Genomic DNA, 25,742 nt, shown 5'->3' on the forward strand with positions numbered 1-25,742 from the left:
AATTGTAATACGCCCAGAGAGAACTGCGTATTATGTTATTTCTAGCCATAATCCTAACCCTGGAATGGGATTGTCAGTTTTGCCAGTAAGATCCATTTAAAATGGGTGAAACTGCATGATTGTTTGCAAGCATCACAAATCCTGTAAATCTAATTTGCTTTCAGCTCCATTTTATTCTCCTCAGGCAAAGCTGTACAAGGCTCCTTCTGAGCTTTGAAATAATTCTGATGGATTTAGACTCAAAACAAATTGCTCAGGTTGTATTATTGTAAATCTTGTTCAGGATTTCTCTTGTCAATTCACATATATGGGCATTGATTTGAAATCACCAACTGGAGACTTGAAATGGGAAACTTGCCAAATCCAGCCAGTAGATTTAATGCTTGACAAAGCTTGACATATCTATTGGCTAAGATCTTATAAGTTGCATGCAACATTCCTACTTAGTGACAATGGAATTGAAAGAACGAGTTATATTTATTCCATATTTGGATGACCATAGGATGTTCCAAAGCACTTTGCAGCAAATCTGCTTAAGTTTAATTACTCTTCCATCAGGCAGAAGATACAGAAACTAGAACATATGCACTAACAGGTTCAACTACTGCTTCTTCCTGGCTGTTATTGGACTGCTGAATGGACCTCTCTAACTTTAAATAATACTGTTCTTGCTCATGCTTATCTTGCTTTGCACATCTCCTGTGCAGCTGTAATCTCGTGTGCCGCGCTTTATCTAAGCATTTTATGATCTGTACATCCCTGTTTGTCATATTATCTGCATGTACTGTTCGCAAAACAAAGCTTTTCACTGTATTTAGGTACATGTGACTACAATGAGTCAAATCAATTCAAATTTTGCTGTAATGCAGAATGCACAGTGTTCACATACAATTCACATACAGCACCAGGTCCTCACCAACAGAATGATTCAGTGACCGAATCAAACTGGGTGGCACCACAATTTAGGAGCTAAAACAACTGGAAAGAAAACGCATGGACAATTTAATGCAAGTTGGACACAAAATAAACATAAGTGTAATGCAGCTTTCTGAGGGACAGTGAGAGCTTTTGTGATGGTGGAACGCTCACAGAACGCTCCAGTTCAACATGTTTTAAATTATCTTCATGAACTTTCTCCAATGGGCTGAAGAACTGCAATTGTTAGCATTCACAGGACATGGGACTAGCCTCCCGTAAGTAATCAAACTTGCCTCATGGAGCAGTATGAACCATATACGTGGACACAAATGTGCTCTCTAACTTTTGTTTGCTCTGCACATCTCATTGCATGGACCCTTTAAGACTGCCTTCCAGTTTGTTCAGGGAGTTTTATTAGCAGAATCGAAGTTAACATTTTGTCAAATCGTACAATTTTAAATCAACACTTAAACAGTTAACTGTCAGTCATCATCAGCCCATGTATTCTCCACGACTATACTTCCGAATCTAATTCCTCATCAATCAGCACTATCATACTGCATAATTATTGTTTACCCTTTACTTTGTTTTTTTTTGCAAATTGTCTTGATAATTGTGAGATAAAAATTCATTGACAAATGTGTTCTTTAAATTCACATATTTGTGAAAGGTCTGAAAAGGTTTTGATTTGAAAATCAATGAGCTTGAGGCAATGGATGTGAAATCAGTCCCCAACCAATGTAGTTGATTCTAAAATGGGTCAAGTCAGACTCCGAGTTGAATCTAATCTGCTAGCTAGCAGTTCAAGAAGGACTCCCAACTGATGCTTTCGGAAGAGATAAACAAGAATGGGTAATAAATTGTCAGTGACGCCCACATCCTGAGAATGAATCAAAATGAATTCAAGTCTTTGCAAAGAGTAGTAAAAAATTGTGTTCAGAATGTAACTTTGTGCATTGATGTCGCAAGCATTTAGTTTTTCACCATTTCCTTTCGTTACCTTCACCTCTGCCTTTCTTAGAACTTTCGCAGGGACCTAACTTACTGCAGGAGAAAGTGAGGTCTGCAGATGCTGGAGATCAGAGATGGAAATGTGTTGCTGGAAAAGCGCAGCAGGTCAGGCAGCATCTAGGGAAGAGGAGAATCGACGTTTCGGGCATTAGCCCTTCTTCAGGAATGAGGAAAGTTGGTCCAGCAGGCTAAGATAAAAGATAGGGAGGAGGGACTTGGGGGAGGGGTGTCGGAAATGTGATAGGTGGAAAGAGGTCAAGGTGAGGGTGTTAGGTCAGACTGGGGTGGGGGCGGAGAGGTCGGGAAGAAGATTGCAGGTTAGGAAGGCGGTGCTGAATTTGATGGATTTGACTGAGACAGGCTGGGGGGAGGGGAAATGAGGAAACTGGTGAAATCTGAGTTCATCCCTTGTGGTTGGAGGGTTCCTAGCCGGAAGATGAGGCGTTCTTCCTCCAACCGTCCTGGTTATGCTTCAGTTCCAGCAAAGATACATCCGCAAAACTGGAAACAGATGAGTATTTGTTTGAAAATTGGGAATTCTGGTGAGCTGTCATTTTAGTGGAGGCAGGGAAATAGATTTCAATATTGCTCGTCTGCCATAGGAAATCATGGGCACATTTTCCAACAAACAAATTGGTGGAATCAGTTGCAAGGCTGTTTCTTGCTTTTGATTTTAGCAAACAGCACAGTAACAGGCTCTTTGACCTATTGAATTATGCCAGTGTTGATATTGCACACAAAGGTCCTCCTGACACTTCATTTCACTTCACCTACCTATCTTTCTGTTCCTTTCTCCCCAGTGTGTTCATCAAGCTTCACCCTCAATACTTTTCTGGTTGATGACCTGAGAACAACAGTAGAAAATGGATATGAGAATACATCATGCACTTGTTCTGTTTTAGGAATTTATCTCCTGTTGTTGTTCTGCTGTTGTCTGTCAGAATTTAATTATTAACAAAACATCTGTTGCGTCTGCATTCAATTAATGTTATTGAAGTTTACAGTAAATTCAGCAGGTGTATTCATGTCCAATTTGATCATCTACTGTCAATGTTTGCTTTCTCTGCACAAGCTCAGCCCTTGCTATTTTTATAATAACTTCCTCAATATTAGCTGCCATGTGGAAAATGGTAAATATTGGTTTTTGAGAAAAGGTGTAAAGGTCAGAATTCAGTGAAGATTTAAAAAATTGTCTAGAGCAGTACAGATTGATGGAGACATTTTTACATTAGATTTTTAGATTATTTTTAGATTATGTTTCACTGTTCTAAAATCATTTAGCTGAGTGTGATTTCATTTTGAAGTTCATTAAAAGTGCCAGCATTTCAAAGGCAGTTTTTTTAGTCTATCTTTATATTTAATCATAGCGTGCCTGGAAGGAAGGAATAAAAAAATTGAAAATACTGTGACACAACTGAGTTTCATCTAATTTGTAATCATATAATTGATTTTTAAAACTGTCTTTTTAAAAGTGAGGCTGTTTTCTTTAAATCTTCAATTCTTCAAACATATTAATGGAACGTGAACAATTTTATCCCATTTGTATAATTGGAAATTGTTTTCATTCATCTGGGAGTGGTTGCAAGTCCTATGGCATAGAATCCCTGCAGTGTGGAAGCAGGCCATTTAGCCCTTTGAGTCAACACTGACCCTCTGAAGAGTGTTTCACCCTAACTCTCCACACAGGTGGTTGCACAAGAGTGGCATTGAACCTGGGTCCCATATCTGCCCCAAAGTGTTGCATTCAAAGTATAAAAACAATCAAATGTTGAGCTTGTTGGAAGTGATTTCTGATGATTTCTATATGTTGACGATTCCATGATGCAGGCTCATAATTTATTATTATCATTTGAAAATTGTGGTGTAAAGTAAACAGAAACATTTACAGCTTTAAGTTTAATTTGTGTTTATACATTGTGTGCGTTAAGAGGTGAGGGACTTGGTTTCATTTTTGAGTTTTGTGAGCAATGCAAGGATGTTTTTTTGAAAATTTGTTTGCATGTGTTTAAGTGAGGCTTTAAGCCTTCGAAGATGGAAGACGTTTACGATCTCTTGGTAGGTTGGATAGCCCTCATTAAAATGAACATCAGTCCCGCCTGCTGTATCCGATGTCAATGCTTCCTCTGCTTTTTTTCCAAGCAAACATTTAAAAGACTGAACGGCTGGTTCAGTTCCTTTAATTGGTATCGCAAGTGACCCCTTATTCAACTGACTAAACTACAGCTACCTCACAGACTGGGATATCAGATATTAGAAACTATCAAGTAAGCTCGTTGCGATCTTACGTGAATGACTGGGCCCGGGGGGACCCTCACTCATTTTGGTTGGACTTCAAAGCATCTCAGACAAGATGCCTCCTTACCGGCCTGCTGTTCTTGAACAAAATGAGGACAGTAAAGTAACATTGCCATAGCTCAATAGTTATTAGATTTAGATTTAGATTTAGATTTAATACTGTTAAAGCGTGGAGGACAATGAGTCAGAATGAGGACAATATTGCAAACATCATTTTTTACACCCATAGTTGGTATACTGGGTTTTCAGCCAGGGATGATGGACTCGGGATGTAAACTATGGGCAGCTAGGGACTTGTCTTGCCTGGGTGACTTATTCGAAGGGGACATACTGATGTCTTTTGACCAGTTGGCTGGGAAATGCGAGTTTCCCAGTAGGGGACCTCTTCCGTTTCTTTCAAATTAGAAATTTCATACAAAAAAAGACCACATTTCTAACTGATTCTTATAGATTTGACAAGGAGAAGAAAGTTAAAATCAATTAGGTAAAAACAAGGACTGCAGATGCTGGAAACCAGAGTCTAGATTAGAGTGGTGCTGGAAAAGCACAGCAGGTCAGGCAGCATTCGAGGAGCAAGAAAATCGACGTTTCGGGCAAAAGCCCTTCATCAGGAATAGACGCAGGGTGCCTGCAGAGTGGAGAGATAAATGAGAGGGGGGTGGGGGTGGGGAGAAAGTAGCACAGAGTACAATAGATGAATGGGGGTGGGGATGGAGTCGATAGGTCAGGGAGGAGGGTGGGGGAAGGTAGCAAAGAGTACAATAGGTGAATGGGGGTGGGGATGAAGGTGATAGGTCAGAGAGGAGGGTGGAGTGAATAGGTGGGAAGGGAGATTGGCAGGTAGGACAGGTCATGGGGACGGTGCTGAGCTGGAAGGTTGGAGCTGGGGTGAGGTGGGGGAAGGAGAAATGAGGAAACTGGTGAAATCTACATTGATGCCCTGGGGTTGAAGTGTTCTGAGGCGGAAGATGAGGTGTTCTTCTACCAGGCATCAGGTGGTGATGGACCGGCGGTGGAGAAGGCCCAGGACCTGCATGTCCTCGGCAGAGTGGGTGGGGAGTTGAAATGTTGGGCCACGGGGCGGTGTGGTTGATTGGTGCAGGTGTCCCGGAGATGTTCCCTAAAGCGCTCTGCTAGGAGGCGCCCAGTCTCCCCAATGTAGAGGAGACCGCATCAGGAGCAACAGATACAATAAATGATATTGGTGGATGTGCAGGTAAAACTTTGATGGATGTGGAAGGCTCCTTTGGGGGCCTTGGATGGAGGTGAGGGAGGAGGTGTGGGCAGAAGTTATGCAATTCCTACGGTGGCAGGGGAGGGTGCCAGGAAGGGAGGGTGGGTTGTTGGGGGGCGTGGACCTGACCAGGTAGTCACGGAGGGAACTTGCTGAGTGCTGAGAACACAATTTCTGTCAGAAATGTCTACATCTATTGGGAGAGGGTCCCTCAAATGAGTCTGAATGGCTCTGTAAGGTGTGGGACAGCGAGCTGGACATTGAGATCTCTTCTGGTGTATGGGAGGACATCTGGGAAAATGCAAGAAGGATCTCGATTTGCAACAGGACCCATGCCTTGCAACTGAAAATTCTCGAGGAGAAAGTGAGGGCTGCAGATGCTGGAGATCAGAGCTGAAAATGTGTTGCTGGAAAAGCGCAGCAGGTCAGGCAGCATCCAAGGAGCTGGAGAATCGACGTTTCCTGAAGAAGGGCTTATGCCCGAAACGCCGATTCTCCTGTTCCTTTGATGCTGCCTGACCTGCTACACTTTTCCAGCAACACATTTTCAGCTCTGATCTCCAGCATCTGCAGCCCTCACTTTCTCCTCGAAGATTTTAACCTACTGCGAATCCTCTTACAAGGATGCCTTCCTTGAAGAAGCTCTCTTCCTCCCATTCCTGAAGAAGGGCTTATGCCCGAAACATCGATTCTCCTGTTCCCTGGATGCTGCCTGACCTGCTGCGCTGTTCCAGCAACACATTTTCAGCTCAGTAAATATAGAGTAGTAGGATAGGGGAATGTGTCCGGGTGAGATAGTCTTCGGACGGTCGGTGTGGACTTGTTGGGCCAAAGGGCCTGTCCCCACACTGTAGGGATCTATATATTAACCCACTTCCATTAGATGTGCACAAAAAAAAGCTTTTCAGTATCCTCACATTTTGCGTAAGCTGGTCATGGAACACATCCCCTTGGACTTTCTAACAAATATGGTGCACCATAAAACTGAGAACTTTTATAGGACATGGCGGCCCTTTGTGGATTACTTGGGTATAGATTTGTCTGCTATACTAATAAGGGCCTTTATAAAGCCATGATGATTCTATTTATGAGTCTGGTGTCCAGGGAGGAGGAACTACAAACACATGAATACATAGAAATTTATACTCTCAATGCTCGAGGGCTGTTACTTTGTTTCGTTGAGCTGTACTGTTATTATTATTAATATTATTACTGTCATTTTTTAGTTAGTTACTAGTTATTACTTATTTATTTATGGGTTTCTTTGCATTGTTTTGAACTGTTTTGTTTTGTGGTGATATTTCATCCAGATCATAGTGGCTTTGTTTTCCTTTTGTATGTATTAAACTTTGATGTTTGTGTTTTGTGTTTGTTGTGATATTCAAAAAACTCTTTCTTTTTTCTTTAATAAAAATATATTTAAAAAGAAAAATACCTTGGAGGTGAACAATTTAGTGCTTTAGAGAAATAAGGGCAGAAGAAAAGAAATAAATTGGGCCATTGCCTAGCAACAAAGTGTCCTATGACATACGGACGAAACAGTTTCCCTTTAGAAAGGGAGAATGTGCACGCTTCTTTCAGATAGAAGAAGATCATTCAGAGAGAAAAGTCTGTAAACCTAGTAGTACAGTTTAGCAGTCTCCAGAGCCGTCAGGGCAGGATAACAGTAGGCATGACTGGCTCAAGGTCACTAAGTGAGATATCCAGAAACAGAAAGCTGTGGAAGTGAAACTTCAGGGAATCCATGTTAAGGAAAAAAGTGAACAAAGCTAGTTTTGCACTTTGTTTAGTGGTCTCACAAAGATTACCTGAAGAAGCTAGCACTGAGGGACTACAGATGTTTGCCAGAAAACAACCAATTGTTTTTATTCATTTGTGGGATGTGGATGTCACTGACTGGGATAGCATCCCATAGCCCGCCCCTATTTGCCCTTGAGATGGCGGTGGTGAGCTGCCTTCTTGAACTAGGTAAAAACAATGACTGCAGATGCTGGAAACCAGATTCTGGATTAGTGGTGCTGGAAGAGCACAGCAGTTCAGGCAGCATCCGAGGAGCAGTAAAATCCTTGAACTGTTGCAGTCCACCTGCTGTGGGCTGTCCCACAATGCCCTTAGGGAGGGAATTCCAGGATTTTGATTCAGAGACAGTGAAGCGATATATTTCCAAGTCGGGATGGTGAGTGGCTTGGAGGGGAACTTGCAGGTGGTGGTGTTCCCATGTATCTGATGCCCTTGTCCTTCCCGGAAGTGGCCATGGGTTTAGAAGGTGCTGTCTGAGGATCTTTGGTGAGTTTCTGCAGTACATCTTGTAGATAGTACACACTGCCGCTACTGAGCTTTGGTGGAGGAGGGAGTGGATGCGAGAATATGGCAGTGCCACCTGAATCAAGACTTTCAATATTGTTGAGGTTTGAGTATCTGTAAGGTTGTTTTTGAGGGTTATATGTTTATTTCAGATATTTGTTTCATTTGGATCATGTATGATATGAAGTAGCTTTGTTTTTCTTTTGTATGTATTAGACTTTGATGTCCTTGTGTTAAAAACATATTGACAGCCTCTTATGAAAGTATTCAGTGACTGACCATTGTAATAACCCAACTGCAAAGCTGTATAAATTTTCTGTTTTTTTCTACTCAGATGTGTTGTTACGTGCAATTGAACATGTTTTTTTCCCACCAAATCAGCTCTGGTATTATATTTCTATTATTAATCACCACCAGTAAATCAGATACATGGGAACACCATCACCTACAAGTTCCCCTCCAAGCCACTCACCATCCTGACTTGGAAATATATCGCTTCACTGTCTCTGAATCAAAATCCTGGAATTCCCTCCCTAAGGGCATTGTGGGACAACCCACAGCAGGTGGACTGCAACAGTTCAAGGATTTTACTGCTCCTAGGATGCTGCCTGAACTGCTGTGCTCTTCCAGCACCACTAAATCACCAGTAAATCATCCATATTTTCCAAACAATTAACTTCTGTGTAAAGTTTGCTAAAGGCAAAGCTGAGGGAGCGGTAGGGAGAGGGATCACTCTGTGATTGACTTCACCCGTCGAGCCTTCAGCTGGGATCACAACAATTGATAGTTGTCACCTTGTTTGTCTGGAAACAGGGCTTGGGTAAGCAGTGTGGGTACGGTAGCCCAGTGGTTTGTATTGCTACCTCACTGTGCCAAGGACCTGGGTTCAATCCCACCCTTAGGCAACTCTCTGTGTGGTTGCACATTCTCCCTGTGCCTGCGTGGGTTTCCTCCCACAGTCCAAAAATGTGCAGGTTAGGTGGATTGATCATGCTAAATTGCCCCATAGTACCAAGGGGAATGCAAGTTAGGTGGATTAGCCATAGGGGTATGGGTGGGTGGGTCTGTTCAGGCATAGTGGGCTGAATGGCCTCTAACACAAGGGCTCTATAACAATATACCTATTATGAAGGGCTCCAACCCGTGAGTATGTCAACATCATTTTGATTACCTCGTCATCACACATAAAGGAGAAAATCAATCAATCTTCTCCAAGGCAAATTTCCCATATGGGCCAGTAATCATCAAATAGAGGCAACTGCCTCAAACATGTTCACAGGATTGGAGGATGGGCAAATACCAAGATCTCCATGATGAGGTAGCTAGGGCCAATAGTATGCCCACCAGGTACATGGATGTTTGCTGATGTGACACAAAGGCCCTAAACGTTGATTGCTGTTCCTGGGAGATGCGAGCCAATGACCAAAACAACAGCATTAATTTGTGTCACCGTGGTGACCAGTGGCTTGGCAACTGGTGCCAAAGCCAAAGTCAACTTACCACAATGGCACCTAGTCAGCTTCAGTTGTGTGAAACTGCCTCTCGTGGATTGCTGTCCACAGTCATTGGTGTCACTGCACTGTATGGAGCCGCCTCTCCATCCCATTCACTACATGTCCTTCACCTCCTACAGAGAGAAAAGTGATGACACTACCAGCCGTTCTTACCTTGTAGATGACAAGTATGCGTTCTAATGACCTATGACCTCTGGCGAAAGTGAGGGCTAGAGATCAGAGTCACGATTAGAGTGGTGCTGGCAAAGCACGGCAGGTCAGGCAGCATCCGAGGAGCAGGAAAATCGATATTTCAGGCAGGAGCCCTTCATCATTCCCTCTGTAGGAGGTGAAGGACATGTAGTGAATGGGATGTAAAGGTGGCTCCATACAGTGCAGCAATACAAGAGACAGTTTCATACAACTGAAGCTGACTTGGTGCCATTGCGGTGAATTGGCTTCAGCGTTGGCACCAGTTGCCAACCACTGGTCACCACTGTGACACACATTAATGCTGTTGTTTTTGTCGTGTGCTTTTCCAGCACCACTCAAATCTTGACTAATGACCTCTGGGTCTACCCAAGGATTGCCTTCAGAAGATATTCTCAACGAATTAAAGATTAATCTCCAGGACTTTCTGCAGTTAATGTAGAAGAAAGGTTAGGAGGCTGTCAGAAAATGCTGTCCCTTTTTACTTTTATCAACACTTCCATTCACTGGTTATAAACCAATGCACCCTATTTTTTATTGACAATGATAGAACTGGAGTTTGCGGAACATTTTTTATAAAGTTAGATAAAATTGGGATTGTAGTACTACCGCTGGAGTATCTGCTACAGACCATTCTGGAGAATAAAGCTCCAATATTCCAGTGGACATCTGAGTACCCAATAAGTTCCACACTCAAATGGGCAACTGAGGATGGGTCACTATCCAAAATGTTAACTCTGCTTTCTCTCCACAGATGCTGCCAGATCTGCTGAGTTTCTCCAGCATTTTTTTGTTGTCCTCTGTGATCAAGAATTCCAAAGATTTATAAACCTCTGTGCAAAGTAAGTTGCCTTGATCTCAGATCTGCATGACATCCCTCTTACTTTAAAAAGGTGGCCCCTGGCTTTGAATTCCCCAATCCATACTATAGCCAGTGGAAATCTTTTGTAATGTTTTGGACCTTTTCTAGTGTCTCAGCAACAGTCGCACAAGCTGTAAACACATATGCACCAAGAGCACAGTTGGTGGAAATTTTTGGACTAGTCCAGCAATTCTTGTAAACTTCTCCCCTTGACAAATATTAATCAGGACAGGCCTGGGATGAACTGTGCCCTGACTGTCCTTCCCTGAAATAGTGCTCTGTGATCCTTCTAGTTCAGATCAGCATCTCATCTGAAAGCTTGCAATAAAGTGTCAGCTGCGATTTTATTTGTGGGGTGAGCCGAGACAAGAGTGTTACTGAATGATCCACCATATGACTGGGAATTGGAATAATGAGTGCTCTCCTCACTTCTGAGTTTGAGTTCAGCTTTGATTGCAGAATCCTTGCTGGTTATAAAGACCTTGAGTGAAGTGAGTCAGCATTGTTTCAACCCACTTTGAGATAAGGGCTAGATTGCCACTCAGTGCTTTGTATAATGCTTCACTAATAGACAGCCTAAGTCAGAGATGAGGGTTGGTAATGGAAATTAAAAATGTCACTGTGCAGTGGGCGTACATGCTGATGCAGATTTAGCAGCTAGTCCTTTATCTTCATGTTGTTTCTACCTATCCGTATGCCTGTGCTGAATGGGTATACACATTCCACTTGATAATGCTGTCATCTCTCACCTGAAGCCCCATTGTACTTCAGCTTTTCCGATTTAATCCCCATCTGACTGTTTTGGCCTCTGCTCCTGTCCTCTCGATAAACTAGAGGCTGTTCAGAGGACATTGACAAGAATGTTGCCGGGTAAAGATACTGCTATCAGGATAAGATCAGGATAAGTTGTTTTCCTTAGAACAATGGAGGCTGAGAAGGAGTGACTTAATGCAGATAAAAAATAGTGAGGGGCTTGAATGGAGTGCATAGAGGAGACTAGTCTCCCCCTGGCAGAGAGGTTAGTTAATGGATTGGGGGGTGGGTTGGGGTGGGAGGGACTGTGATGAAGGGTCATCTGAACTCCAAATGTTAGCTTACTCTCTCTCCACAGATCCTGCCTGACCCGCTGTGATCTCCAATACTTGTTGCTTTCAGTACAGGATCCAGTATCTGCAGTAATTTGGTCCTATTCTTACTTTTAATATTCATGTTAATAAAAGATAGCATTTCATATGCCTTCTTAATCACTTGTGGTACCACCATATTAACTTTTTGGGACTCATACACTAGAACACCTAAAGCCTTCTGCACTCTGGAATCCGACGGTTGTTTCCTATTTAAATAATACTCTGCATATTTTATCCTTTCTGCCAAATGAATGCCATCACACTTTCCCACAATGTGCTCCACCTGCCAGTCTTTTTCCCATACTGTTTACCTGTCCACATTCCACCAGCAGCCTTGCTACATCATCTTCACAGCCTATTTTTCCACCTCTCTTTGTATCATCTGCACACGTAGCTATCATATCTCAATTCCCCAGCCATTCAAAATTGCATCACATTGTCGTGACAAAACATTTTTAATGTATCTTTCTAGATATATGTGACAATATATAAACAAGTCATCTAAGATGTTCTTATAAATTATAAACAGCTTGAGTCATTGTGTCCTGAAAATCTGATATTATAGATTTCAGTTTTTGTGACTTGGCTTCAGAGAGTTCAAGGTCATTCTCAAAAGCAGATCTTAAGTTGCTGACAGACAGAACTTTTATCTAAAAGAAAACTCTTTTCTCTACTTACTAGTAGTGGGTAAGTTCTATTGAACCTGTACTCCCCTGATTGAGTCACAACAACAGAAAGGATGTTAGAAAGTGATCACTGAGAAGTTCAGAGGAGATTTTCAAGAACTGTTCCAGTTGTGAGGGATTTTAACTACAAGGTAAGGCTGGAGAAGTTGGGATTGTTTCCCTTTGCGCAAAGGAGATCTGACCGAGGCCTTCCTGGTTATGACAGGTTTAGGTAAAAAGGTTAAAGAAATGTTGGTCCTATTAACTAAAGATACAGGGATGAGGGGACATAGATTTAAGGTTTTAGGCAGGGAGATACAGGGTGATGAAGAAGAATCTAGTGGTAATGACCCACAATTCTCTGCCTATCAGGGTAGTGGAAGTGGAGACAAGAAATTATATCAAAACAAAATTTGGTGGAAATGGGATGGAGGTGTAGGAATGGAGTGGGGCAATGGGACTGAGCAGATTGCTCTACAGCAAGTTGACTCCATGAGTTGAATGACCTCCTTCTATCCCGTAATGACTCTCTGACTGTCTATCAATGAAAGTAAACTGGAACAAATGTTATGATTTTATATTCAGAAACCCAACACCAACCTGAAAATCTCCTTTTGCAGACTGACTGTTTTTGCCTGGTTACAGCTGAGTACTTGACTGAAGCTTTTAATTGGTACTTAAGTAAACATCTCTAAATGTTCATAATCAATTACCAAGAATGTTAGTAGTTGATTATTGGCTGACCTGCTGCTTTCTGAATATTTACTAATTCTTACATCTGCTTCTCTGCACACTCCAGCACTCCATTCAAATCTAGCATCATTGGGTAGAATTAGCCAAAATTGGATTGTACATGAGGTGTGGTGGTTGTTATTTTGATTCTCACATAAACAGACTCATACACACAATGCTGCATGACAATGACAATGTGAGAAGATAATTTCACTCCAAAATATGTCAGCACCAGCTCAATGGTCACCTGCTGTGCTGTATGACTCATAATTTGATGCATATAAAAGTGTCGAACAACAAGGATTGTATGAAAAGGTAAAAGACCTGCTTTCAATTTAAGCCTCCTCCACCCCCACTTCTATTCAGACAGAGTCCATACACATTTATGCACCATCGCTTCAGGATAAATATTTTCTGATCAGTCAGTTCAGAGTTACTACTACATAGCTCTGGAGTAGGTGGGATTTGAATCCAGGCCTTCTGTCCAAAAGTAGGGGCACTACCACAAGATCCCTCAGATCCTCAGTATAGTCCTAGCCCAACCAACTTCAGCTACTTCATCAATAACCTTCCTTCCATCATAAGGGAATGTTTTCGGGTGAATGCAGAATATTCAGCCCCATTCACGACTCCTCAAGATACTGAAGCAGTTCATGTCCAGATGAAACAAGACCTGGCTTGGGCCTGTCAAACAAATGCAACAGCCATTGCCAACAAGAGAGAATCTAATGATTGCTCCAAAGAAGGGTTATACCCGAAATGTTGACCTCTCTACCTCCCGATGCTGCCTGGCTTGCTGTGTTCTTCCAGCCTCCTGCTTGTCCGCCTTCGATATTCAATGGCATTATCATTGCCACTATCATTATTATTGACTAGAAACTGAACTGGATGAACTCAGATTTCTCCAGTTTCCTCATTTCCCCTCCCCCCACCTTGTCTCAGTCAAATCCCTCAAACTCAGCACCGCCTTCCTAACCTGCAATCTTCTTCCTGACCTCTCCGCCCCCACCCCACTCCGGCCTATCACCCTCACCTTGATCTCCCTCCACCTATCGTAATTCCAACGCCCTCCCCCAAGTCCCTCCTCCCTACCTTTTATCTTAGCCTGCTGGACACACTTTCCTCATTCCTGAAGAAGGGCTTATGCCCGAAACGTCGATTCTCCTGTTCCTTGGATGCTGCCTGACCTGCTGCGCTTTTCCAGCAACACATTTTCAGCTAGAAACTGAACTGGACTGGCTGCATAAATACTACGGTAATGTCAGCAGGTCAGAGCTCAGAGCTCACCTTCTGCTTTCCCAAAGCCTATCCACTACCTCCAGGGCATTTGTTTGAAGTGTGGTGGAATACTCTTCACTTGCCTGGATGAGTGCAGTTTCAACAACTCTCATACACCTCAATACCAGCACGGACAAAGCAGCCCACTTGATTGGCACCATGTCCACTACTTTCAAGATTAACTCTCTTCATGCACAGTAGTGGCAATGAAGCACTGCAGCCATTCACCAAAGCTGCTTAGACAGCATCTTCCAAGCCCTCGACCTCTTCCTCTCAGTAGAACGAGGGCTGCACTACTATCTTCAAGCTCTCCTCCAAGCTACACTCCATCCTGGCTTGGAATTATCCTTGTTCTTTCACTGCCCCGGGTCAAAATCCCAGAACTGCCTACCTAACATCGAGGGCCAATCATAGAGGCTTTAAGAGCTCAACAGACCTGTTCTTTGGGCCAAGGCTGGGACTGCTGAATCAGAGGCAAAGGAAAGGACCAGACAAGATCCTGTTGTTTCTGATCTGGGTTCTGCTTAACAGTATTGTGGGTGCACCTACACCCTAAGGACTGCTGCAGTTCAAGAAGGTAGCTCAATGCCACCTTTGTCAAGGCAAGTAGGGATGGGCAGCAAATACTGGCCAATCATAGGGTCATAGAGTCATACAGATGTACAGAAAGGAAACAGACCCTTCGGTCCAACCCGTCCATGTTGACCAGATATCCCAACCCAATCTAGTCCCACCTGCCAGCACCCAGCCCATATCCCTCCAAACCCTTCCTATTCATATACCCATCCAGATGCCTTTTAAATGTTGTAATTGTACCAGCCTCCACCACTTCCTCTGGCAGCTCATTCCATACATGTACCACCCTCTGTGTGAAAAGGTTGCCCCTTATGTCTCTTTTATATCTTTCCCCTCTCACCCTAAACCTATGCCCTCTAGTTCTGGACTCCCCCATCCCAGGGAAAATACTTTCTGGATAGAGTGGTGCTGGAAAAGCACAGCAGTTCAGGCAGCATCCGAGGAGCAGGAAAATTGACGTTTCGGGGAAAAGCCCTTCATCAGGAATACAGGCAGAGTGCCCGAAGGGTGGAGAGATAAATGAGAGGAGGGTGGGGGTGGGGAGAAAGTAGCATAGAGTACAATAGGTGAGTGGGGGTGGGGATGAACGTGATAGGTCAGAGAGGAGGGTGGAGTGGATAGGTGGAAAGGAAGATAGGCAGGTAGGACAGGTCATGGGGTCGGTGCTGAGCTGGAAGTTTGGAACTGGGGTGAGGTTGGGGAAGGGGAAATGAGGAAGCTGTTGAAGTCCACATTGATGCCCCGGGGTTGAAGTGTTCCGAGGCGGAGGATGAGGCGTTCTTCCTCCAGGCGTCTGGTGGTGAGGGAGTGGCGGTGAAGGAGGCCCAGGACCTCCATGTCCTTGGCTGAGTGGGAAGGGGCGTTGAAATGTTGGGCCACAGGGCGGTGTGGTTGATTGGTGTGGGTGCCCCAGCCTATTCAATCTCTTCCTGTAGTTGAAATCCTCCAACTCTGGCAACATCCTTGTAAATCTTTTCTGAACCCTTTTAAGTTTCACAACACCTTTCCGATAGAAAGGAGACCAGAATTGCATGCAATATTCCAAAAGTGGCCTAAGCAATGTCCTGTACAGCCGCAACATGACCTCCCAACTCCTGTACCCAGTACTCTGACCAATAAAGGAAAGCATACCAAACACCTTCTGCACTATCCTATCTACCTACGACTCCACTTTCAAGGAGCTATGAACCTGCACTCCAAGGTCTCTTTGTTCAGCAACACTCCTCAGGACCTTACCAGCAATGCCTAGATCCTAGGAAAGGATTAAAAAAAAAGGTGTTGTTTAGGTTAAAATAGGGGAAATTGTAATTTATACAGAAATTATAAGGTCATCAACTCATAGAGACATACAGCACAGAGAAAGACCCTTTGATCCAATTCGCCCACACCGAAATCTTGTCCCATTTGCCAGCACTTTGCCCATATCCCTCCAAACCCTTCCAATTCATATACCCATCCAGATGTCTTTTAAATGTTGCAATTGTACCAGCCTCCACCACTTCTTCAAGAAGGGTTACACACAAAACATTGACTTCTTCACCTCCTGAGGCTGCCTGGCTTGCTGTGTTCTTCCAGCATTCCAGCACCTGCAGTTTTATTTGTCTCTATCACTTCTTCTGGCAGCTCATTCCATACATACACATATTCCATATGTGAAAAAGTTGCCCTTTAGGTCCCTTTTAAATCCTTCCCTCTCACCTTAAGCCTGTGCCCTCTAGTTTTGTACTTCCGTAACCTGGGGAAAACACCTTGGTCATTCAACCTATCCATACCCCTCATGATTTTATAAACCTCAGCCTCCGAAATCCCAGAACAAATAGCTGTTCTCATTCAACAGTAATCCAGGTGTAAAAACAGGAACCTTGGACAAGAGGCTGAATATTCATTTGAGTTCAGAGAGAAATGTTGACACCTTTTTCACTCACCGTCAGTTATCCATATTCACAAGCAGAAAGCCCTAGATAATAATTAAGGAAGAACGTGAGTGGAAAGCTGAATCCTTTCCCTGTGCTAACAGATTTGGTAACAGCAAAGTTTGAAAACCCTCTCATCAACATACTGCAGAGTTCAAGTAAATATTTGTCTGCGCACCATGACATTGTATTCATTTCGTATTGTTTAAAATGTCATATTTAAAATTAACAGTCTACATAATTGCTATTATTTACAGCTTTGAAATGCCACGTGAAATATGCATTCAGTTTGTTTTATTAGCTCAGGGTTTCATTATTCTCTTTACCTTCTGAAGGTAACAGCATAACATAAGCATCTTGTTCACTGGTTGCTAAGAGACCGCTGTTGTGCTACTCCTTCTCAGAGGAGCCTTGGAAACAGGAGCAGCAGAATGCTCTTTGCATCTTTGCGTTTGCTCTGACATTTATGAAGGTCAAAAAAACATAGAAAATAGACAGCAAGTGTGGGTCATTCAGCCCTTTGAGCCTGCTCCACCATTCAGTAATCATAGCTGATCATCCACCTCTGTACCCTGTTCACAATTTCTCTCCAAACCTGTTGATCCATTAGCCCCAAGATCTATATGTAACTGCTTCTCGGAAACATTCAATGTTTTGTCTCAGCACTTTCTGTGGAAGAGACTTCCACAGGGTCACCACTCTCTGGCTGAAGACATTTCTCCTTTTGTCAGGAAGGATGTTCCCAATTACCATGAAGTCCAGAACCAGGGCTCACTGCCTAAGGATACAAGGTAGGCCTACACTTGGATCAGCTGTCACATCAAGGCGGCACGGTGGCACAGTGGTTAGCACTGTTGCCTCACAGCGCCAGAGACCTGGGTTCAATTCCCACCTCAGGCGACTGACTGTGTGGAGTTTGCACGTTCTCCCCGTGTCTGCGTGGGTTTCCTCCGGGTGCTCCGGTTTCATCCCACAGTCCAAAGATGTGCAGGTTAGGTGAATTGGCCATGCTAAATTTCCCGTAGTGTGAGGTAAGGGGTAAATGTAGGGGTTTGGGTGGGTTGCGCTTCGGCGGGTCGGTGTGGACTTGTTGGGCCGAAGGCCCTGTTTCCACATTATAATGTAATCTAATCTAATCACGTTGACCCCTTCAGCACTTTACTATGGAGCTGATGGCCACCTTAGATTTGCATGCACCTACGACGTCAGTTTGCACACAGGGACCCACATATATTGCATGCATTTGCACAAGATGCATCTTAGGCTCCAAACTTGCTTTGGTCTTACTTGGAGGCTGCCAGCCTCAGTCTACTTCACACTCCATTGTTTGCAAACAATCGGTGACTTCAACGTTGTCAGCCTCTGTCTGACCCATTGACTGCATAGTGACCTCTGTACCACCCATGATGCTGATGCTATATGGGCATGGTGGACTGGAGGCATTGAGTTATCCAGCTGAAGCTGAATAGGTTGGAACTTGTTTTAAACTGAAGCAGGGGAGGTTGAGGAGTGACCTTACTGCGGTTTATAGAATTGTGAAAGGCATAGATAAGGTGAATAACAAAGGTCTTTCCCCTGGGGTGGAGGAGTCCAAAATTTGAGGGCATACCTTTAAGGTGAGAGGAGACAGATTCAATATGAACCTGAGGAGCAACCTTTTCACACAGAGAGTGGTTCGTGTGAGGAATGAACTGCCAGAGGAAGTGGTAGATGCATGAACAGTTACAACATTTAAAAGACATTTGGACAGGTACATGAATAGGAAAGGTTAGAGTGATCTGGGCCAAGTTTGAAAAATTTGGTCAACATGGATGAGTTGGACCAAAGGATCTGTTTCCGTGCTGTATGACTCTATTTGGCCCATATCTCTATATCTCCTCCAGGCAATGAGTTCCAGAATCGCGGCACCCTTTAAGCCATTTGCTCCTTAACTTCAAACTGGTGATTGATTGATTCCTGGTCATTGATTCCTCCAGCAAAGGATATAATTCCTTCTTATCTACTCTGCCCACGTCCCTCATAATTTTATACATCTCAATCATTACCCCATCAGTCTTCTCTGCTCCAAGGGAAACAACTCCAGACTATCCATTCTCAAACTGCGGACGTTGTAAATAAGAAACAAAAACAGAAATTGCTGCAGAAACTCCACAGGCAACTATGGAGACAAAGCACTGTAAACGTTTCAGATCCAGTAACCCTTTGCCAGGATAAGTAATAGCTGAGAAAAGATGGTCCGTGTGCTCAATGGGTTTGGAGAGGGGCTAAAGGAGTTAAATGATAGGTGAAGGTGGAGCCCAGAAGGAGAGAAAGGGATAGATAATTGTAAACCAGGGAAGGAGAAAAGCTGATAATTGGGACCATAAGTGGTTGAAAATGATTTGGCTGTCCTAAAGCAGTCCATATGATGACAAAGCCTGGGATGTGGGGGTGGGTCAAGGATATAAAAGAAGGTTTCAGGCCCTAAACCTATTTGAACTTAATATTGACTCCTGAAGGCTGCAGGATCTCCAAGTGGAACATGCGATGTTTGTATTTCCAGCCGTCCCGAGTTTCACTGGAGCACTGCAGCAAGCCTGAGACAGAAATCTAATCTGTTCAATCTCTGCTCAAAATTGAAAGTCTCCAGCCCAGGCAACATCCTGGTAAATCTCCTCTATGCCCTCGCTATACAATCACATCTCTCCTATATTGTAGATTCCTGAACAACAGTCTAAACTGTGGCCAAACCAACATTTTATACGGTTCCAATATAACCTCCCTGCTCTTAAACTCTATGCCTCAGCTTTTAAACGCAAGTATCTCATTTGTCTTCTTAGCCACTTTATCTACCTGCCTTCTATATTAAGGGACTGGTGGACTTATAAACCAAGGTTCCTCCGATCCTTGGAGCTTCCTAGTGTCCTGTTGCTCATTGTGAACTTCCTTGTCATTTGCTTCTCCCACCCTTTCCTGGTTGGGATCTACAGCACCTACGTGATCTAGTGCTGTAGAGAAAACATCTAACATTATTTGAAAACTGGAAGCAATGTGATTGGATTCATACATTCTGAGCATGCTCAATGCATACTGATGCCCTTATAAGGAGAGATACCTTCGACAAGGTGCTGTACAAGAGGCTGCTGCATAGGATAAAGGTGCATGGTGTTACCTGTAAAGTATTAGCATGGACAGAGGATTGGTTGACTAATAGGAAGCAAAGAGTAGGGATAAATGAGTGCTATTCTGGTTGGCAATCAGTAACTAGTGGTGTGCCTCAGGGATCAATGTTGTGACCTCAATTATTCACAATTTATATAGATGATTTGGAGTTGGAGACCATGTGTAGTGTGTCAAAGATGACACTAAGATGAGTGGTAGAGCAAAGTCTGCAGAGGACTGTGAAACTTTGCAGAGGAACATAGATACTTTAAGTGAGTGGGCAAAGGTCTGGCAGATGGAATGCAACGCTAATAAATGTGAAGTCACCCATTTTGGTAGGAGTAACAATAAAAAGGATTACTACTTGAATGGTAAAAGGTTGCAGCATGCTGCTATGCAGAGGGACCTGGATGCCCTTGTCCATGAATCACAGAAGGTTGGTCTGCAGGTACAACAAGTAATTAGGAAGGCAAATGGAATTTTGTCCTTTATTGTTAAAGGGCTGGAGTTTAAAAGCAGAGAGGTTATGTTGCAGCTGTATAGAGTGCTGGAGTACTATGTACAGTTTTGGTCTCCTTACTTGAGAAAGGATGTACTGGCAGTAGAGGGGATGCAGAGGAGGTTCACTAGGTTGATTCCAGAGTTGAGGGGGTTGGCTTATGAGTAGTTTGGCATTATATTAATTGGAATTCAGAAAATTGATGGGGGGATCTTATAGAAACATATAACATTGTGTAGGGAATAGATAAGATAGAAGTAGAGAGGATATTTCCACTGGCAGGTGAAACTCGGAAAGGAGGGCATAGTCTCAAGATTAGGGGGAGCAGATTTAGGACTGAATTAAGAAGGGACTTCTTCACCCAGAGAGTTGTGAATCTCTGGAATTCCTTGCCCAGTGAAGTAGTTGACGTTACTTCAGTAAACGTTTTTAAAGCTAAGATAGATGTTTTTTGAACAATAAAGGAATTAAGATAAGTGGCGCTGAGTCCATGAAAAGATCAGCTATGATCTTATTGAATGGCAGAAAAGGCTCAAGAGGCCAAGCGGCCTACTCCTGTTCCCAGTTCTTATGTTCTTATGACAGCTATCAAAATGGTCAGGTCACATGTTTCATGGCACTATCTCAAACCGGGCATGCTCATAAATACATTACTCTGCGTCTGCTTTTAAAAAAGGCAGATTTTTAAAATAAATTATTTCCAATTACATTTGCACAACTTCATAAACAAATATATCTTTGAGAAACTTGGCAAAATAATAACTGACTTTTTCTTTTATGAACAATATCAATAAATCAAGTCTAACAATTAGTTTATGGAGTCTCTGTGATGTTCCCACAGCTATATAGTCAAGTTTTGGCCTATTTCATCTCAGTTCAGGACTCATGGAAGATTCGGTTTATTTTTCTAAAGTGGATACTACATGTTGTCATCTTGTAACATCTGGCATGAATGCTTAAGACCAAACTAAGAAAAGGGAGCATTTGCTTTCTTAGATTAGATTCCCTACAGTGTGGAAACAGGCCCGACCAGTCCACACCGACCTTCCGAAGAGTAACCTACCCAGACCCATTTCCCCTCTGACTAATGCACCTAATACTATGGGCAATTTAGCATGGCCGATTCACCTGACCTGCACGTCTTTGGGAGGAAACCAGAGGAAACCCACGCAGACACAGGGAGAATGTGCAAACTCCACGCAGCCAGTCACCTGAGGCTGGAATCGAACCTGGGACCCTGGTGCTGTGAGCCACTGTGCCACCCCTTTGCATGCTTTATATCAAGAAGTCCTCTTGTACACAACTAAAATTTTTTTAAAAATCAACAAATCACCCATTGTATTTTTCATCTAATAACACCACCAGTGAACAACCCATATTTTACCATTGATTAATTTTTATACACCACCTATAAAGGGCACTGCTGATGTTTACATGCTAATTAAGAGATCTTTGGGTGAGCATTGATTTAGTCCCCTCCCTACCTTGCCCTCACCTTTGGTGGTCAGCATTGACATTGCTGGGAATTTTATGTAATTTCATTAATTGGAAACATGGGTGATTTAGTGGTGGCGGATGGTAGGTGGCATCACGTTTCCCCCTTCAGTCGCAGCAAAACACTCAGTGTAATTTTACCACCTTCATTCCTGGCCCTGCCGGGGGAGAGAACAGAGTGCACAGAGACACGGGTTTTCGGTCTTCTCTAGAATAGCAGTTTCTTAATGAATTATATAGTCATTTTACAGGGAGGAGCATCCAGATAAGGCAACATACATATTGATTGGGTGACCATTACAATCAGCGAGTGTCAGTAGTAAAGATTAAGCCATCTGCTGTTACACAATGAATGTTCTTAAACTTAACTGGCTTCAGATAATGAATATTTTTTACCTTTGTGTTAAACTGATCTTACATACTGAATGTTAACTAGCTCTATATAATGAATGTTTTTTCACCTTGTTAACCCATCACTCTTGCCTCCAGCACCCCATTGTTAACTGCAAGTTCGTTTCTGATCTGAGTCACACTCAGCTGAACCTAGGATTTGAACTATGGGGAGAGGTTGAACAGGCTGGGCTGTTTTTCCTGGAGCGTTGGAGCCTGAGGGGTGACCTCTTAGAGGTTTACAAAATTATGAGGGGCCTGGATAGAATAAATAGACAAAGTCTTTTCCCTGGGGTGGGGGTATCCAAAAATAGAGGGTATAGGTTTAGGGTGAGAGGGGAAAGATATAAAAGAGACTTAAGGGGCAACTTTTTCGCGCAGAGGGCAGTACGTGTATGGAATGAGCTACCAGAGGAAGTGGTGGTGGCTAATACAATTGCAACATTTAAGAGGCATTTGGATGGGTATATGAATAGGAAGAGTTTGCAGAGACATGGGCCGGGTGCTGCAGGTGGGACTAGATTGGGTTGGGATATCTGGTCGGCATGGACAGGTTGGACCGAAGGGTCAGTTTCTGTGCTGTACATCTCTATGACTCCATGACTTTTGTTTTGCAAAACTCAAAATTGCTTATACCCTGTACACATTCTCAATGGGATGTTTCGATTGTGAAACAAAGGTCTCTGTGATAACACTTCCAGATGTGGAAGAATAGTTAGGTGAGAACTGTGTGTCTATAGGGAGAATAAGTCATAGAGTCATATAGATGTACAGCATGGAAGCAGACCCTTCAGTCCAACCCGTCCATGCCGACCAGATATCCCAATCCAATCTAGTCCCACCTGCCAGCACCCGGCCCATATCCCTCCAAACCCTTCCTATTCATATACCCATCCAAATGCCTCTTAAATGTTGCAATTGTACCAGCCTCCACCACATCCTCTGGCAGCTCATTCCATACAAATATGTTTGAACTTTGAAGATATGACAGGTGAAATCAGATGAGAAAAGTATGTGCCTGGACTCTGTCGAATCATCCTTTTAACTTCAGACTCTGAATTCTGAACTGATTCACACTCAGCCTTAAACTCAGTCTCAAGTGGATAATACTCAAACTATTCCTTGTTGGGATAATTTCTCACTCTCTCACCAATCTCAGTTAACTATCTTTTAGCAACATGAACCTGTAGGACATTCATCACATCCTGACTGTGACATATGACGGAGGCTCAGAACACAAACATGTTCTTTTCTACAGAAACAATGCTCACTGCGATTCTCTTTTCTTCATTTTTTAGAGACATTTCTGACTAACCGGTTATTGTTCAACTTTAAGAATTATATTTGGTCAAATTAAACCGAAAAATGTAGCAATCTTCCCATCATTAAGAACTCAGTGGGTGAATACCCTATAGTGCAGTGTGGAGTTGTTATGTACTTCAGCAGACAATTAGCTAATCTCCATTTCATGCTGAAACTTGAATATCCATTTTGCACTTGGCTCTTGAGTGCTTCCTTGACTGTTCTCATGGATCTTCCTGCTGTTATAGTTAATGCCAGTTAATTTGGAAGAGGGAGGGTATGCATGGTTCCGTTTCACTTTGTGAGATTCTGGAAGTCATCAGTACCAAATGAGGGCCGTTATGTGAGACCTGGTAATCCACCTTTGACAAAAATCAGTTGGAACTTGTCTGTTGTCCTTTCAGCACTGATATTTTGTTCCATATGTTTCACTTCAGTACGTTTAGAATGAGTGTCAATGTGCACAAAAAAATTGTCATTTGCCTTGCCGCAAATGCCACATCTAGCCAAATAATCATAGAGTCATACAGCACGGAAACAGATCCTTCAGTCGATGCCGACCATAATCCCAAGCTAAACTAGTCCCATCTGCAGGTGCTTGGCCCGCATCCCTCCAAACATTTCTTATTCATTGTTAAAAATCACACAACACCAGGTTATAGTCCAACAGGTTTAATTGGAAGCACACTAGCTTTCGGAGCGACGCTCCTCCACTGCCACCTGATGAAGGAGCATCGCTCCGAAAGCTAGTGTGCTTCCAATTAAACCTGTTGGACTATAACCTGGTGTTGTGTGATTTTTAACTTTGTACACCCCAGTCCAACACAGGCATCTCCAAATCATTTCTTATTCATGTACTTATCCAAATACTTTTTAAATGTTGGATCGACCACGTCACACACACGAACCACACTCTGTGAAAATGTTGCTGCTCATGCCTTTTTAAAATCTTACTCCTCTCACCTTAAAAAATATGCTCTCTCATCTTGAAATCCCCCCCACGCTATGGAAAAGACCCCTTACCATTCATCTTATCTATTCTGGATTAGTGGTGCTGGAAGAGACAGCAGTACAGGCAGCATCCGAGGAGCAGTAAAATCGACGTTTCGTGCAAAAGCCCTTCATCAGGAATTCCACTCATCCAGAATCTGGTTTCCAGCATCTGCAGTCATTGTTTTTACCTCATTCATCTTATCTATGCCCCACATGAATGTACAAATCTCTATAAGGTCACCCTCAACTTCCTACGCTCCAGTGAAAAAAATCCCAGCCTGTTTTCCCTGGAGCGTCGGAGGCTGAGGGGTGACCTTATAGAGGTTTACAAAATTATGAGGGGCATGGATAGGATAAATAGACAAAGTCTTTTCGTGGGGTCAGGGAGTCCAGAACTAGAGGACATAGGTTTAGGGTGAGAGGGGAAAGATATAAAAGAGACCTAAGGGGCAACTTTTCCATGCAGAGGGTGGTACATGTATGGAATGAGCTGCCAGAGGATGTGGTAGAGGCTGGTACAAAAGCAACATTTAAGAGGCATTTGGATGGGTATATGAATAGGAAAGGTTTGGAGGGATATGGTCCGGGTGCTGGCAGGTGGGACTAGATTGGATTGGGATATCTGGTTGGCATGGATGGGTTGGACTGAAGGGTCTGATTCCATGCTGTACATCTCTATGACTCTATGACTCTATCCAGCCTTTCCTTATAACTCAAACCTTCCATACCCAGCAACATCCTAGTAAATCTTTTCTGAACCTTCTCCAGCTCAATAATATCCTTCCTATAACAAGATGATCAGAATTGGACACAGTACTCCAGAAGAGGCCTCACCATCGTCTTGCACAATCTCAACATTATGTCCCAACTCCTACACTCAATAGTCTGAGCAATGAAGGTAAGCGTGCTAAAGGTCTTCTTAACTGCCATGTTTGCCCTGTTGGAAATGATCAACTCATCCGTGACCATGATTGAAAGGGAGTTTTTGGGGGTTTACCTCTGATTGTGGTCAAATGATGCAATAGATAATACAGAGACCGGGCAGCTTCTGGCTGCCTATTTCTGTATTTTCAGAATGACATATTGCCAGAATCTTGTCTCTTAAAGAGCTAGGAATGGCCTCTGTGTGAACTCTCCTAACACATCCCTGAAGAAGGGCCTATGCCCGAAACGTCGATTCTCCTGTTGCTTGGATGCTGCCTGACCTGCTGCGCTTTTCCAGCAACACATTTTCAGCTCTGATCTCCAGCATCTGCAGCCCTCACTTTCTCCTCCTAACACATCCCCATTCACACATTGCGATGG

General features: G+C 43.2%; 1 protein-coding gene across 7 annotated transcripts in view; it reads right to left on the reverse strand.

The window, feature by feature from the left end:
* Window positions 1-25,742, reverse strand: part of LOC122548841 (adrenocorticotropic hormone receptor-like) — a 99,800-nt gene that overhangs the window by 23,303 nt on the left and 50,755 nt on the right. For 3 of the 7 annotated variants that reach the window (XM_043687684.2, XM_087986716.1, XM_087986717.1), the window contains exon 2: window positions 2,704-2,773. The exons of 1 other annotated variant lie outside the window; for it this stretch is intronic. The gene's annotated coding sequence lies outside the window, so the exon portion shown is untranslated. Of the gene's footprint in view, window positions 1-2,703; window positions 2,774-9,429; window positions 9,596-25,742 lie in introns of all 7 variants that reach the window. 3 more of the 7 variants (XM_087986714.1, XM_087986715.1, XM_043687687.2) reach the window with 2 other exon arrangements.

The sequence above is a fragment of the Chiloscyllium plagiosum genome, unplaced genomic scaffold (genome assembly GCF_037043375.1).
Source record: "Chiloscyllium plagiosum isolate Xiang-an unplaced genomic scaffold, Cpla_swu_hap1 HiC_scaffold_4, whole genome shotgun sequence".
NCBI classification, from domain to species: Eukaryota; Metazoa; Chordata; class Chondrichthyes; order Orectolobiformes; family Hemiscylliidae; genus Chiloscyllium; species Chiloscyllium plagiosum.